The 13,588-nt window shown below is 35.6% G+C and overlaps 1 long non-coding RNA gene across 1 annotated transcript; it reads left to right on the top strand.

The window, feature by feature from the left end:
* Positions 1 to 7,413: 7,413 nt before the first annotated feature.
* Positions 7,414 to 13,553, top strand: LOC121416933. The gene is made up of 2 exons (XR_005970277.1): positions 7,414 to 8,160; positions 13,373 to 13,553. It is a non-coding gene; the product is annotated as an uncharacterized LOC121416933 (long non-coding RNA).
* The last annotated feature ends 35 nt before the right edge of the window (positions 13,554 to 13,588 follow it).

The raw sequence follows: 13,588 nt of genomic DNA, 5'->3' as shown, positions 1-13,588 counted from the left end.
TTTGCTATATAGGCCTACTAGTATGCAAGCAGGATGGAGATGACAGAAAAAGAAATTAGGAAAATCACAACTCCAATCCTACACCCGTACCGGAGTATGGGGATACGTCTGTCCCGTTGATGTGAACATCAACGTCAGTGAAGTCTCGATCTTTCCCGGAGACAAGACGCCTTTAAATCCTACCTACTTTGGGAGACAAGCCCTTGTAGGATGGAATGTGACTTTGGGTGAGTTTGGGAAAAAAATTATAATAATCTATATATCAACATGCATACTTTCATCATTTAAAGATAAGCAAACCGTAAGGCAATCATCTGAAGGCTATACATGTTTGGTTAGTCATGACCACATAAAGATGTAATTGCAAAATAAACATAATGTGATTAAAGGTAATCAAGAGCAGTGCAACTTGTACATGAAAAGTTTTCTTTTTTCTGTTTTCTTCTGTCTCAATACTTCCTCCACTTTTTCCCCCTCTGTCTTGCTTTTTTTTTTTCATGAGTTTGAATAACCCGCATAAAGCTTGGCATATGATTATTGGCAAAACAAAGAGCTCAATTTTTTTAACTGCTCCTCGAATAGCTGGGTAACTGATGAACTAGATCGACATGGTGCTTTCATCGGCCGTTTTCCTCGAGTCACCTGTGACTAATCATCAGCCGAGAAGGAGACTCTCTCCAACCGTTGACCAACATAAAAAACATTGGCCCCAGTATCCGACTTACAGAATTAATTGAGGAAAGCATCCGGGCTTTCTGTGTATATTGCAGTGTTTCCCAAAGCATTATAATATATATTTCAAAATAAACTAACCGGAAAAGCATGCAATTACATTCATAAGACATTCTTCCTTCAATACATATATATACATATACACATATACACACACACACATATATATACATATATATATATATATATATATACATACATAAACATATATTTATTATTACTTTTTTTTTATTTTAGGTAAATTTGAGAAAATCGAACATACCATAATTCATGCCATTCTTTAAGTGGGGTTATATAATGTTTATTGTTTCACGATTGTTAATTATTACTCATAATTCAACGAACTGTATTATTGGGACTGCTCTGAGGAAAAGGTATATGTATTACTGTTTGTTATATATTCGTTTCGTTCTGAGGACGAAACGTATGAGTGATTTTTGTTTGTCGATGTCTGTGCTTTTTAACAGGGACGGAATCTCTATAGCTTCCGTCAAGTTTGTTTCAGTGAGCAGCATAGCTCTTTGAATGATATAACGTGGACATTTCACGAGAAAATGTTCAATAGTTTCCAATATTTTGCAGGAATCACAAAAACCAGTGGGATGTAATTTTAATCGGAAAAGATCAAAGTTAAGACCTATTATTCCGAAACGAAGTTTATGTAGTAAACTTTCGGCAAATCTGGCCGAAATTATAGTTAGTCTTATTTCAGGCCATTTAACTTTTGATTGAGCTGGGCAAGGACCTGATTAACATATCAAGTTTTAATGTACTGTTAATTGTGACTAATGTCAGTGAATTAAAGCAAAATATATCGAGGGATTGAATTTAATTTTTTTTATTTTTGATGAGCTATGATATAACACGTGAGTGAATGGGGTCTGTAATACTCATGTGTTCCATATTCTATGGACCAGGGGCCGATTGCACGAAAGGGTCTTTGCAAGGACCGTCTTTCGTGTCGCCCATCTTTTATGATGCGCCATGTGAAACGCATTTTAAATAAATCATCTGCAAACATATTTCATTCGTCCGTTAGAATAAACGAAATATTTGTTTATAAAATGATGTGATATATCATGAAATTGTATAAAATTTGATTTAAAACCAAGCTAACGAATCTGATTCTTATCATAAATTTCAAAAACACACCCGCTTATAGCGTATCATAAAAGATGGGCGACACGAAAGACGGTCCTTGGAAAGACCCTTTCGTGCAATCGGCCCCAGTATTCTGCCCTCACTTTGGAAACCGCACGTCTTACCAATCCGGGAGCCTTGTACTGTCTAGAGAGTTAACTAATCACAATAGAGAAGCTGAATAGCAATTATGATTGTGCAAAAGATGTAATGATAGGATTATGGTGATCATAAAGGGGTGAATAGCGCGACATGTTAATTTTGACATGTTTTAGAGCACGCCTTTGCCACCTTAGTCCTGGATTGCCCATGCTAAGACATTTACGTTTGAATCTCGAGATGTTTTAATTTAAAATCCTTTGAGATTAGACAGCGGCATTTCCTTTTCCAATCATTTTCATTTTATTCCTTTTTCATTCGCCTCATTTATATATATATATATATATATATATTAAAGTAAAATTAACAAAGCAAAACATTAAAAATTAATTTAAAACATCTGATAAGAAATAATAAAGTACTTAGTTCTTGAAATTTTAGTAATATTTTGCGGAAACGGTATAAGCATGCGGCCATGAATATCAATTGGGTAGGATCAGGCATGTCCCCACTTTCCATTTTCTTATGTTATTACATGAAATATTGTCATACACGTGTGTATGATACGTGTCCCTTGTAACACAATAATCTGCAGCAAAACCGCTGTATCGAATCAGTTGGCATTTTATCCCCAACCCATTCTTGGTGGACGAAATTTGCCCCCAAAATATTATTTAATGTAATAGAATGACAAAAAGAGAGAATTGGGCTTGCTCATTGTATATTCGCAAACACATGCATAGATTTACAGCAACACCGAAATAATGCAAACTTTTAATCTTCTCTTGTGTGATTTTGATGAATTTCCAGTTGCCGTTTTTTGCCTCATTTTTGTTTCTTTATCTGCTTTCAGCCTCGAGTAGCCCTTTATCGATCAATATACGCAATATGCACCAATCACTAACCCGGTATTCGGATATTTTCAACACTAATATTTAATAAAATACTAAAGAGCTGTTTAAACTGCAACATGATATCATGCCCACCTGCAAACATAGACACAGTGAGGTTGCATTACAGATGCAAACTTAAGACATGTGTTTTGCGCCCTTATCTTGAATTAACGTAAAGCACTAATCAATTTTGGGCGCTGAATACATGGAATAGTCCTTGTGTCGTTACAGGTACTATGAATTTGCAGTCTAGTTTTTTATTTATCTATTTATTTATTCACATTCTTTCAATGACAACTAAGTCACTAGTGTGCCAACTGGGCGTTGTGGCGTGCGCCTGTAATCCAAGCTGTGGGGAAGTTATAAATTGATGCAGAGGTTCGAGGTTCGAGCCCTGATCACGTCTTTCGGATGGTGACGTTAAAGGTCGGTCCCAGACGTAAATAATCATACCTGATTGATACACGTCTGACAAAACTCAAATACACAAAACTAACGGTGTGATAAAAAGTAATCGATCTTTTTATTGCACTATACCGGAAATTATTACATGCTCATCAATAGGTGCATGGGGCATGTATGGTCTAGTCTTGAAGGGAATGTCATCCTTGCAAAGGTTTATTTGGAACAAAGTAATAAAAATAATAATAGCAAAGGTTCGAGGCAAATCCCACTGGTGTTTAATACCGGCAGTTTCGTTTATTTACTACATGTATAAACCGGTTGCCGCTGGATTCTTCGTGTTTGATGGCTTTCTGCGAGTGTCCTCCTCTGGATAATCATAAACTAGCAGACATGATACCATTACATGAAACAGTTAAATGTTTGTTTTTAAAGGACCCCGCAATCTGTCAATATACATATTGGGCAGGGTGATAAGACGTCCCGTATTTCACGGGATTGTCCCGTATTTTGCTTCTTTGTCCCGGCGTCCCGACAAACCCAGCCTTCCTGGGACGCCTATTTGTCCCGTATTTCAGAATATTGAGCAAAATGTTAAAAACGAATTTTCATCAAAATAACAGATGACGAAGCAGCGACAACGATAAAATCGATAAATAAACTTTTGAAAGTTCTGCGGTGATTTTCTTGCTAACCCAATACATCGCAAACGAACTGGCCTCCTGCCAGTGTACGGCAGACTACTAGCAGGGCAAGTAGGATCGGAGCAGATTCTCTCCATCAAACATGCCAAAATAATTACAAAAATCGGGGGGAAATTTGTGTAATTATATCATGGGTTCTCAGATTACTGATTTGGAGATGTAATCGGAGCCCCCCGGGGGGGGGGGCACTTCCATTGACGAGTGGATACCATGCGCGACCATGGGGTCCATATTCTGAAAATGCACCCCTTAACAAGAATTGTCGGTCGTCGGTTTTACCTTTACACATCGTTTGCTTTCGTATTGCCCCACCTTCCACAGCTCTAAACACCGTAGTGTTGGGGCAAAAATGAGATCCTTTATACAACATTGTAATTTTGTTTTATCATCCCCGAAAATTTGACCCTAAACACGTAGCTTTCCTACCAAAATAGATACCATTCTTTCATTATTTTGTGTTTTTGACATCCTTATCACGTTACGTACGTAACGTGCATTATCTTGAAAAAGACATCCTTTTTACGTGTTTTTTGGGGTCGCGGATGGTATCCACTAGTGCCCCCCCCCCCCCCGGGACTCGGAGGAAAAAGTTTTTATAACTAGATCTAGTTGTTTCAGCTTTCGTTTTGAGTCTTCTTGTGTATGATGCCGCGATGTTTCATCTAATTCTTAAGTAAAAAAAAAAAGTTTTAGAAATTAATATTATTTCAAAGTGATTTTTTTTACTTAAGAATTAGATAGAACATCGCGGCATCATACACAAGAAGACTCAAAACGAAAGCTGAAACAACTAGATCTAGTTATAAAAAACTTTTTCCTCCGAGTCCCGGGGGGGGGGGGCACTAGTGGATACCATGTAAAAAAAAATCACTTTGAAATAATATTAATTTCTAAAACTTTTTTTTAATAAAAAAAAAATTAAAAATATAAAAAACACCAAATATCATAATGATAAATTGTTAGATGATTGGATTTTTTTTTGCTTGAAGTTTGAACTTTTTTCCTCTTTCTTTTCTATCCTTTCTTCATCCTTCTATCCTTTCTGCTTGCCCATTTTTGTTCCATCTATCTTTATTTCCTACTTGTCTTTCCTGATCCTTTCTCTCTCTCTCTCTCTGTTAATTTTTCTTTCTTTTCTCCTTTTTCTTACCCGTCTTCTTTATCAAATTTCCCCTTATTTCATTTCCTTCATTCTTTCTTTCTTTAAACTTTGTTCTTCCCCCTCTCTTCCTCTCATTTTCTTTTAATTCTTTATCGTCTTCCATTATGTTTTCATTCCCTCCTCACTTCATTCTTTCTCCCTCTCTTTCCTCCTTTCTTTTATTCTTTATTTTTCCTTCTAATTTTTGGCATTATTCTTTCTCTCACTCCCTCCCTTAATTCCTTCATTCCCTTCTTCGATTGTTTTTCTTCTTAGCTTGTTTGTTTCTTTTTTTTCTTTCTTTCAAAGAATGAAGGAAACATTTTTCTTTCCTTCATTCTTTAATTTCTTTCCTCCTCCCTTTTCTTACTCTTTTTCTTTCTCTCCTTTATTTTGTCTTACACACATGTATTCTTCTTCAATTCCTTTCTTTTCTCTCTTTCTGTATTCAATTCGAAGAATGATGGAAACTTTTTTCTCTCTTTTTCTCTTTTATTCTTTCTTTCATCCCTTTATTTTATTTCTCTTGTATTCTTTGTTAATTTTTTCCTTAATTTTCCCCTTATTTTTTTTCTTTTTTCTCAATTCATCTCTTTTCTTTCATCTTTTCTTTCTCTCCTTCATTCTTTCGTTCACCCTCCCAATTCTTTATAATTTTTCACATGTGTAACACTGTGTAGCCTTCTTTGTTGATCTTTTTTGTCGATTGTCCCGTATTTCATTTTGTGAAATCTGCCATCACCCTAATATTAGGGCAGCTGCTCGTTTATGACGTCGCAAAATTTAATATTCTAATAACGTTGTTAATCTGTAATTGATTTTCCTCAAACCTTCACCAATATTTTATGTATTTTCATGGCTAATTTTACAACAAACTTTTCTTCAGGTTGAACTTCCCCTGTAAGGGGGATTAAATAAATCATTTTGCAAAGGAGTGGGAGTGACATTATTTGCCTGTCTGAAGGTACAATAAAATCATATTTGTAATATTTCTGATATTTCTGACATTACATTTGTCATTACTACACGATTATTGAGGAAGTTGCTTGCATAATTATGACGTCACAAAAAACAACATAAGATTATATCAACTTAAGCATATTTTTCATTCCGAGAATTTTTTTGTTGTTCAAATCATATTATCTTCAGGCTGGAATACCCTTTGAAAGACCCTGCTGAAAAGAACACATGTGGTGTCACATGATGCACAGCAAAACATGTGGTGTTAACCGGTGTACATAGAGGACCACAACAGTTCACCGGTGTTATATTTGTGGCGTTAGTTTTACACCTACAGGTGTTATTACAACACCTTTTGTTGTTACATTTACACTCTTTGTGTTATGTTTAATCTCTAGGGTGTAATTTTAGCACCTCGGGGTGTGGTCCTCTATTAACTACAATTAGTGTCAGTTTTAACACCGCAGTTTTGGCAGTGTGTGTTCACATGGTCGACTATGTGAAGGGTGATTCACACTGTTAAAATGCTCAATTTATTTTAAGTGTGAATATATCTTCGCACGGTGGACACCTCGACACTAGTGTTACCGTTCACATTGTTAATGCTCGAATGCAGCTGTGTGAATGTGATTTAACACAGTGTACCACACTGTGGGACACTGAATGCTCCAGAAAGGATGACAAATATCGAAGGATAGATGATTGGATCCACATCTTGTCGGAAGGGAGGGGGGGGGGGTAGCATACTTTTCCAACAATCCGCCTTTCGAATTTTGTTTTCACAGTCTGGACAATTCTTTTGTGAAATACCGCACGCTTCATGGTCGAAAATATTTTTTTTCTTCAATTGTTTTTGTTTTTGGGAAGGCAGTTCGACGTCTAAGGCCTCTTTGCTGTTTGAATATATTACCGGAAACTTATTGTTTCCAAGGATATATGGAATAACTATTTTTTCCTTTTAAACCCAAACAGTACTTTATGCGCCAATCTGTAACAATGAATAATAGATAGCCACCGACATACATGTATGCGAGTGATTCGAAAAATAAACCCCTTTCGGCTTAAAAAAAAGTAAGCCCCTTATAACCGTTCAATTGGTTCTTGGCCCAGGGACGTGTCCCTGCTTGGCCTTACTGCGAATATCTATTTTTAAATCATAATACCTCGATCCTTTTATAGTCTGTTGCCTATTCAAAATGTCAGTCAAAACACTCAACAAGCTATTACGTAATCGTCTGCACGCGAAGGGGAAAGGGTGTACATACAGAAATCAATAAAACCCGACGCATTATACGCTCTCATACTGTCAACGAAATGTATATTCCCGGTGTATATTGCAGCGTCGGCAAGCCAAGATAGTGTGGGCTTCAACTTATTTTTAGTTGTTTTTTCATAAAAAGAGTAATTCATGTAATACATAAGCCTCAATCCATTATCGTCTTACGAATATGATTTAAATGATCAATCATACCTGTAATATAAATTCCATATCTGGAGCACAGACATACCATCGAGATCATAAAGCTGCCGCCAAGAATGCCAATCCCATTTTACTGGATCGCCGTCTGCGAACTTTTGCAATTTACTATGCATAGCTAGTCTTTGTCACCTATACCCTATTCGTTCTTCCGGAGGCATTATGATCGTTATCTTTGGGCTTTTGATACCATTCGGCATGTTATCAGGTTAATAATTATAACAATGAATGAAATTATAAGGAGATGATTAGTAATTGGGTTCAGTTTCATGAATTAATATCCATAAATATGAATGATGTTGTAGGAGTTACGAGGTAAGTGTCTCCTGATGTAGACTAAATTCCCACTCCCGCCTTCGTCAATGGAACCGGTTTGAACCAGTCACAACTCACCGGCTTCATTCGGCCATCGTCAGCATCCCATATTTGGCAAGTTGCAGTTTTACTACGACCCGGCATCTTCACAACCACGTTGCTCTCTCTGTTTACAAACACAAGTGTTATAGTTCGAGTCAGCATTTCATTGACGGTATTTCATCCGTTTCATCCGTTTTTGGGGGACACAACCACACCTTTTTCATTTCTGATCTGATATTTATGGGATAACAAGAGGTGAGTCAAGAAAATTAGAATTTTTTTTTAAATATACGGTTCTAATATAAAGAATAAGCAATGTTTTGAAACGAGAACTGGAAGCCGGTATATAATAATTACCATATACCGGTCTCAGTCTGAATCGATAAGATCATGTGATATACTGGCGCGCGGCAAAAAAGGGGTAATACTTGATATTAAACCTATATCCATCGGATATTTCAATTGATAAACATTTATGTGGCCGAAAATTATCGAGGAATTTTTTTTTTACTATATGTTAAATATTTCATATCAGTATGCAGGCTGAGCTTTGTTGAAACAGTCAACGATTAATATTCATGATATTTGTCTTTATCATTATCATACTCGTTGTTTCTATAATTCTATTTGGGTGAATTATGTGGTAAAGTAAACTAAAAAGTAGAAGTTTGGCCCAAATGCACTCGAGTTTTCGCTTTTTTGCATGTGATAAAAAATAAGTTTCTTGATGACTTATTAGGCCTAATGAATTTTCCACTACGATCAAATTTGTCTAAGTGATACAAATGATGATAGACCTACTTCTCTCTTTCATTTTTAGAAAAAAATAATTTTGTTAAACATAAACTACTATAGCAACACAATTGGAAAAAAACATGAGGGGATGAAAGATAGAGAGAAAGAGAAAAATAGACAAAGAGAGACGTAAAAAATACAGAGGAGAGAGAGATTGAGATAGAGACAGAAAACAGAAGAGGAGGGGGGGGGGGGGTTCATATTCGAGACCGTCAAAAAGGCATTTACTTTCCTGATAAACTGAAATCTATTTACGAAGTAAAATTCCAAAAGGGTTATAATATGAAAAATAGGACTTTTGTATTGCATCTTTTCGACTATTCAAAAATATTCTTGTGAATCTAGTAATGATTTTTTTAATTCAAAGTTTTGTATTTAAAGCATTTACTTTCCTGATAAACTGAAATCTATTTACGAAGTAAAATTCCGAAAGGGTTATGATATGAAAAATAGGACTTTTGTATTGCATCTTTTCGACTATTCAAAAATATTCATTTGAATCTAGTAATGATTTTTTTAATTCAAAGTTTTGTATTTAAAGCAACACATTTCATCCCAGCAGTCTTTCATCAGGATGCCCAATCATCATAAAAAATCTCTCCCTTGGGATGCTGCATATTAAAACCAATTGAAATATATACACAGTACAGTTTTCACGATAACATGATATACATACAGCATAACAGATAAAGTCAGAGATAAACAGTACTCATATGAACCAAGGCACGTGATTAGAAATGAGAACATTCCTAGGACATAATCGAAATTGACATCAGAGATATTTAATATTTGAAAATTTGGCTGCAATTGGATTTATAAAAAGGTTATTTTTTTAAATATTTCTTTAAAAACTGAGAGAGAGTTTAATATGTTTTGAGGTTCAAGTTAAAGACTATTCCACTATGAGACAGTTTGATGATAAAAGGAATGTTTGATGATTCAATATGAAATTTGGGGAAGTTTAACTTAAAGGTCAAGTCCACCTCAGAAAAATGTTGATTTTAATCAATAAAGAAAAATCAGACGAGCAATATGCTGAAAATTTCACCAAAATCGGATATGAAATAAAAAAGTTATATTTTAGAGTTTCGCTTATTTTTCACAAAAGAGTTTTATGCGCAAATTAGTCGCATGCAAGTGAGAGAATCGATGATGTCCCTCACTCACTTTTTTTGTTTGAATTATAAATTATTTTAATTTGTACAGATTTGAAAATATGGACAAACTTGATTGACCCATAAAATGTTAAACAGTGATAATTCCACATGCTCAGAAAGAAATATAACTTCCTTTCACAGGACGATTGGGAGAAAAGTAGAATATTTCATATTTCCTATAATAACATACAAAAGAAATAGTAAGTTATGTCATCAGTTCCTTCATTTGCATACCGACAGGGATGTGCATAGAACTGTTTTGTGAAATTAAGCGAAAATGAAATATGTCTTAACTTTTTGATTTTACACCTGATTTTGATGACATTTTCAGCATTATGCTCGTTGGATTTTTCTCTTATTCAAATAAACTTTTTGTTCGGGTGGACTTGTCCTTTAAGTTGAGCATTAAAAAAATGCTTAACTCCCTTTTATAACGCTATGCCAATTCTAGATTATGGTTGAATTGCCTGGGGTATAAATTCAATGAAAGAAGATACCGAAAGATGGAATAAGTTACGGAAAAAGCCACAAAAATTATTTCAAGTGCCGTTTTTTTTACCCCTTCGCAAATCTATTTGCCTCTTAGTCGGGAAATGGTTACTACACAATGTGTCGTATGAATGAGTATCTTTCATAAAATTGAATAAATTAGATAAATAAGGGAGAGCAATATATATTTCATTCATTTGAACTTTAAAAGAAATAAAAAAAACGAAATATATCCTCAAATTATTTGCAGTCTAAGAGAGCAAATAGATTTCCGAAGGGGTAAAACAAAATCGGCAATTGAAACAATGCTTGTGGCTCTTAATTATCCGTAACTTATTCAATCTTTCGGCATCTTCTTTGAACTAATTCACCAGAGAGCGTTTTATAAGGTGGGTACTAAGTATTCTTTCTTGTTCAACTTACTTTTTGTATTTTTCTCTCTTTTGACGATTGTTTTTATAACTTTGTATTTCAATGCTAAAGCGTCCACCCCATTTACACCCCTCCCCTATGCTCTCTAGTCTCCTAGAAAAAAGCTAACAGAAAACTACTTTTTGTAAAGAAAATGCATGCAAAGGAAAAGTAAATGAACTGAGACCTGAAGATATGAACATATGTAAAACTAATTTCCTTCCTCTTTCCCCCAAGTATGAAGATAAGAATGATGCAATGTACAATTGTAAAGGAAGTCTGGCCGGCTGTATTAATACTTCATAATTTGATCAGAATGCTGGCCAACTGCCAAATTCGAGGGCGGGAGGGGGAAAATACGCGTTGTCCACGTTTATGTTCAAATGTATCTACGTCATTTGCTTAATCTTGCGGTAATCTGGGCCCCCGTCTTACAGAAAGTTACTATCGATCCAATCAATCTCAATTGTATGGAAATCCATTCATACCATAAAAAAAATCTACAGGAAATTTGCATTATGTCCTTAGTAAACAATTAAAGCGAATCACACTGAATCTTATAGAGAACGACAAATGTATGTATATACATCATATCTTTTGCATTAAGATGTTGACGTTGTTGGCCGTCCATAGTTGTGGTTGATCAAAATCAATCACAAGTCTTTGTAAGACGTGGTCCAGTTCTTCGACAATGATTAATATTACCCAAGCTCCTTTCCCTTTATTTTCCCTCTTTTTCACCTCACCATCGTCATCACAGCCACTTTCGTGTATTTTTTTTGGTACACACGCACACATACTGCACCCCACACAGGAATATGCAGAGTGAAGACACGATTTCATAAAACCTTCAAACACACTCCCACCGTCTGGGCACGCCCTAACACACACCCAAAACAACCACATAACACGGGCAATGCCTACATCATTTACATCTATTCAATTAAATTAAAATTGTGTAAAAGATAATTCGCCTTTGTCCACTCTCCTCGTTTTTTTTTAGATCTCCCTTTGCTGGTTCCCCATTTGTTTCTATTTCGTTGCCCCCCCCCCCCCTGCTCTCTCACACTCTCTCCTCCAACTCCACCCCCCTCCTTATTATCTATTACTCTCCCTCTCTCTTGTTTCGACTCTCTTTCTATTTGCAATTTCTTTTTCGCTCTCTTTCTACTAATTTTTCTTCTGTAACGGATCTTGAATTTGTAAAAGGCCACCTATTCTATCATTATAACTACAGTTAAAACTTTTATTATGAATTATTATTCAAATTTATTTAACATGTATTGTCTAAACTATGTGATTTTTAGATATGCTTCTTTGAGATTTGGATGAACAAATGCAATTATTATAAGATATCCTGTCAATGTTTTATCTCCGAAAATCTAACCATAGCCGCCCGGCATCCCCCCCCCCCCCCTCCCCACCTAACCCATTCACATACCTGTGTGATATCTTGTACAACATTTAGTAGACTGAAGCGCGCACAAACACAAAAACACACACACACTCTCTTTCTCTGAGACCATACCCACACTCACCATACTCTCTATCTTGGATTAATCCCCTTTGTAAAATAATATTCATATTTTCCACTGCTGTTGCAAGTTATGACACTCGAAGGTGGGTGTTGTCATACTTAATTACTTAAGTCATTACTTAAACCTATTCAGTGGTGTTAAAGATATATTCAAATCTTTTTTGCTCATGTGGATCTGACTTGTAGAAAGGACACCAGACACTGGAGTGCATGAGCCAGCATTTTTCATGGGGGTCAGATTTGGCGTATTGAGCAACGATTATTTTAAAAAGTTACGAGTGAACGAAGCGATCGAGCAAAAATTTGAACATTTTTACGACAAAAATAAACTTTATGATAGATTTTGACATTATAATAAGAAAATACTATCAGATTCATTGCTCCTTGCTCTCTTTCCTTTTATTTCATTTTCTCTCCTCTTGGTCGTGACTATTTTTTTTTTTTTTGGGGGGGGGGGCGCAAAGCCACCCCCACTGAAACACTGAGCGTGCTGGAAAAGGAATGATTCACAGACCACCATTGCGTTTTCAGCTAACCAAAAGCAAACTTGGTGATTTATGATTAAGAAACCCGCCTGTTGGGTAATTTTAGAGGGAAATTCTTTGACGCCTCTGATATAATGTTTTCCTCTTCTTTATAATGGTACAATTAGGGACGGCGCCAGTATATTTTAAAAAGGCGATTGGAAAATGGGAAAAGGAATGTGATATCGTTGTTTCTCTTCTTGTTTCTGAGTTCAATAATAAGGTGCATGTAATTTATGATTCCCCCAATTCAAATTTTCCCCTTCGTTTTAACTTCTTGACTGAAAGGGGACACCTACTTGTTAATATCCCCAAACCCTTTAAATCTCCTTATGGTATTTTCCCGTAAATGTAGACAGGAGTTTGTCAAATAATGCACATTTGCTTTTCTTGAATTGAAGAAATCAGTTGTTCTTGTTTATTTGACCAGCAGAAACCAGAAAGGTTGTGTCGCTCTTTAAAAAAATATAATTTTGACGCAATTATGGAACCTTTCTGTAAGTTCTCACATGTATAATTTATTCAATTATGTCTGACTCCTTTCTCTTTTTCAGGTCGGTCTGTCTGCCAGGCAAAATGTTATCTACTCTGCATGTATGCAGCTTTCAAAACCGAGAGTGACTGAAGATATTCCAAACCATTCATTACGGAAATCATCATTTCTTACTCGATTGTAACAACTTACGATGCGTCAAAGCCAAATTTACAGGGGTTTTCCCGGAAAGTAATTAAGAAGGTGATATCAAACAACGAAAGCTTCGAGTAAGTGA

This window comes from Lytechinus variegatus, chromosome 6 (genome assembly GCF_018143015.1).
Source record: "Lytechinus variegatus isolate NC3 chromosome 6, Lvar_3.0, whole genome shotgun sequence".
Taxonomy (NCBI): Eukaryota; Metazoa; Echinodermata; class Echinoidea; order Temnopleuroida; family Toxopneustidae; genus Lytechinus; species Lytechinus variegatus.
The sequence above is the reverse complement of the archived record's forward strand: the minus strand, read 5'-3'. Positions and strand labels throughout refer to the sequence as shown.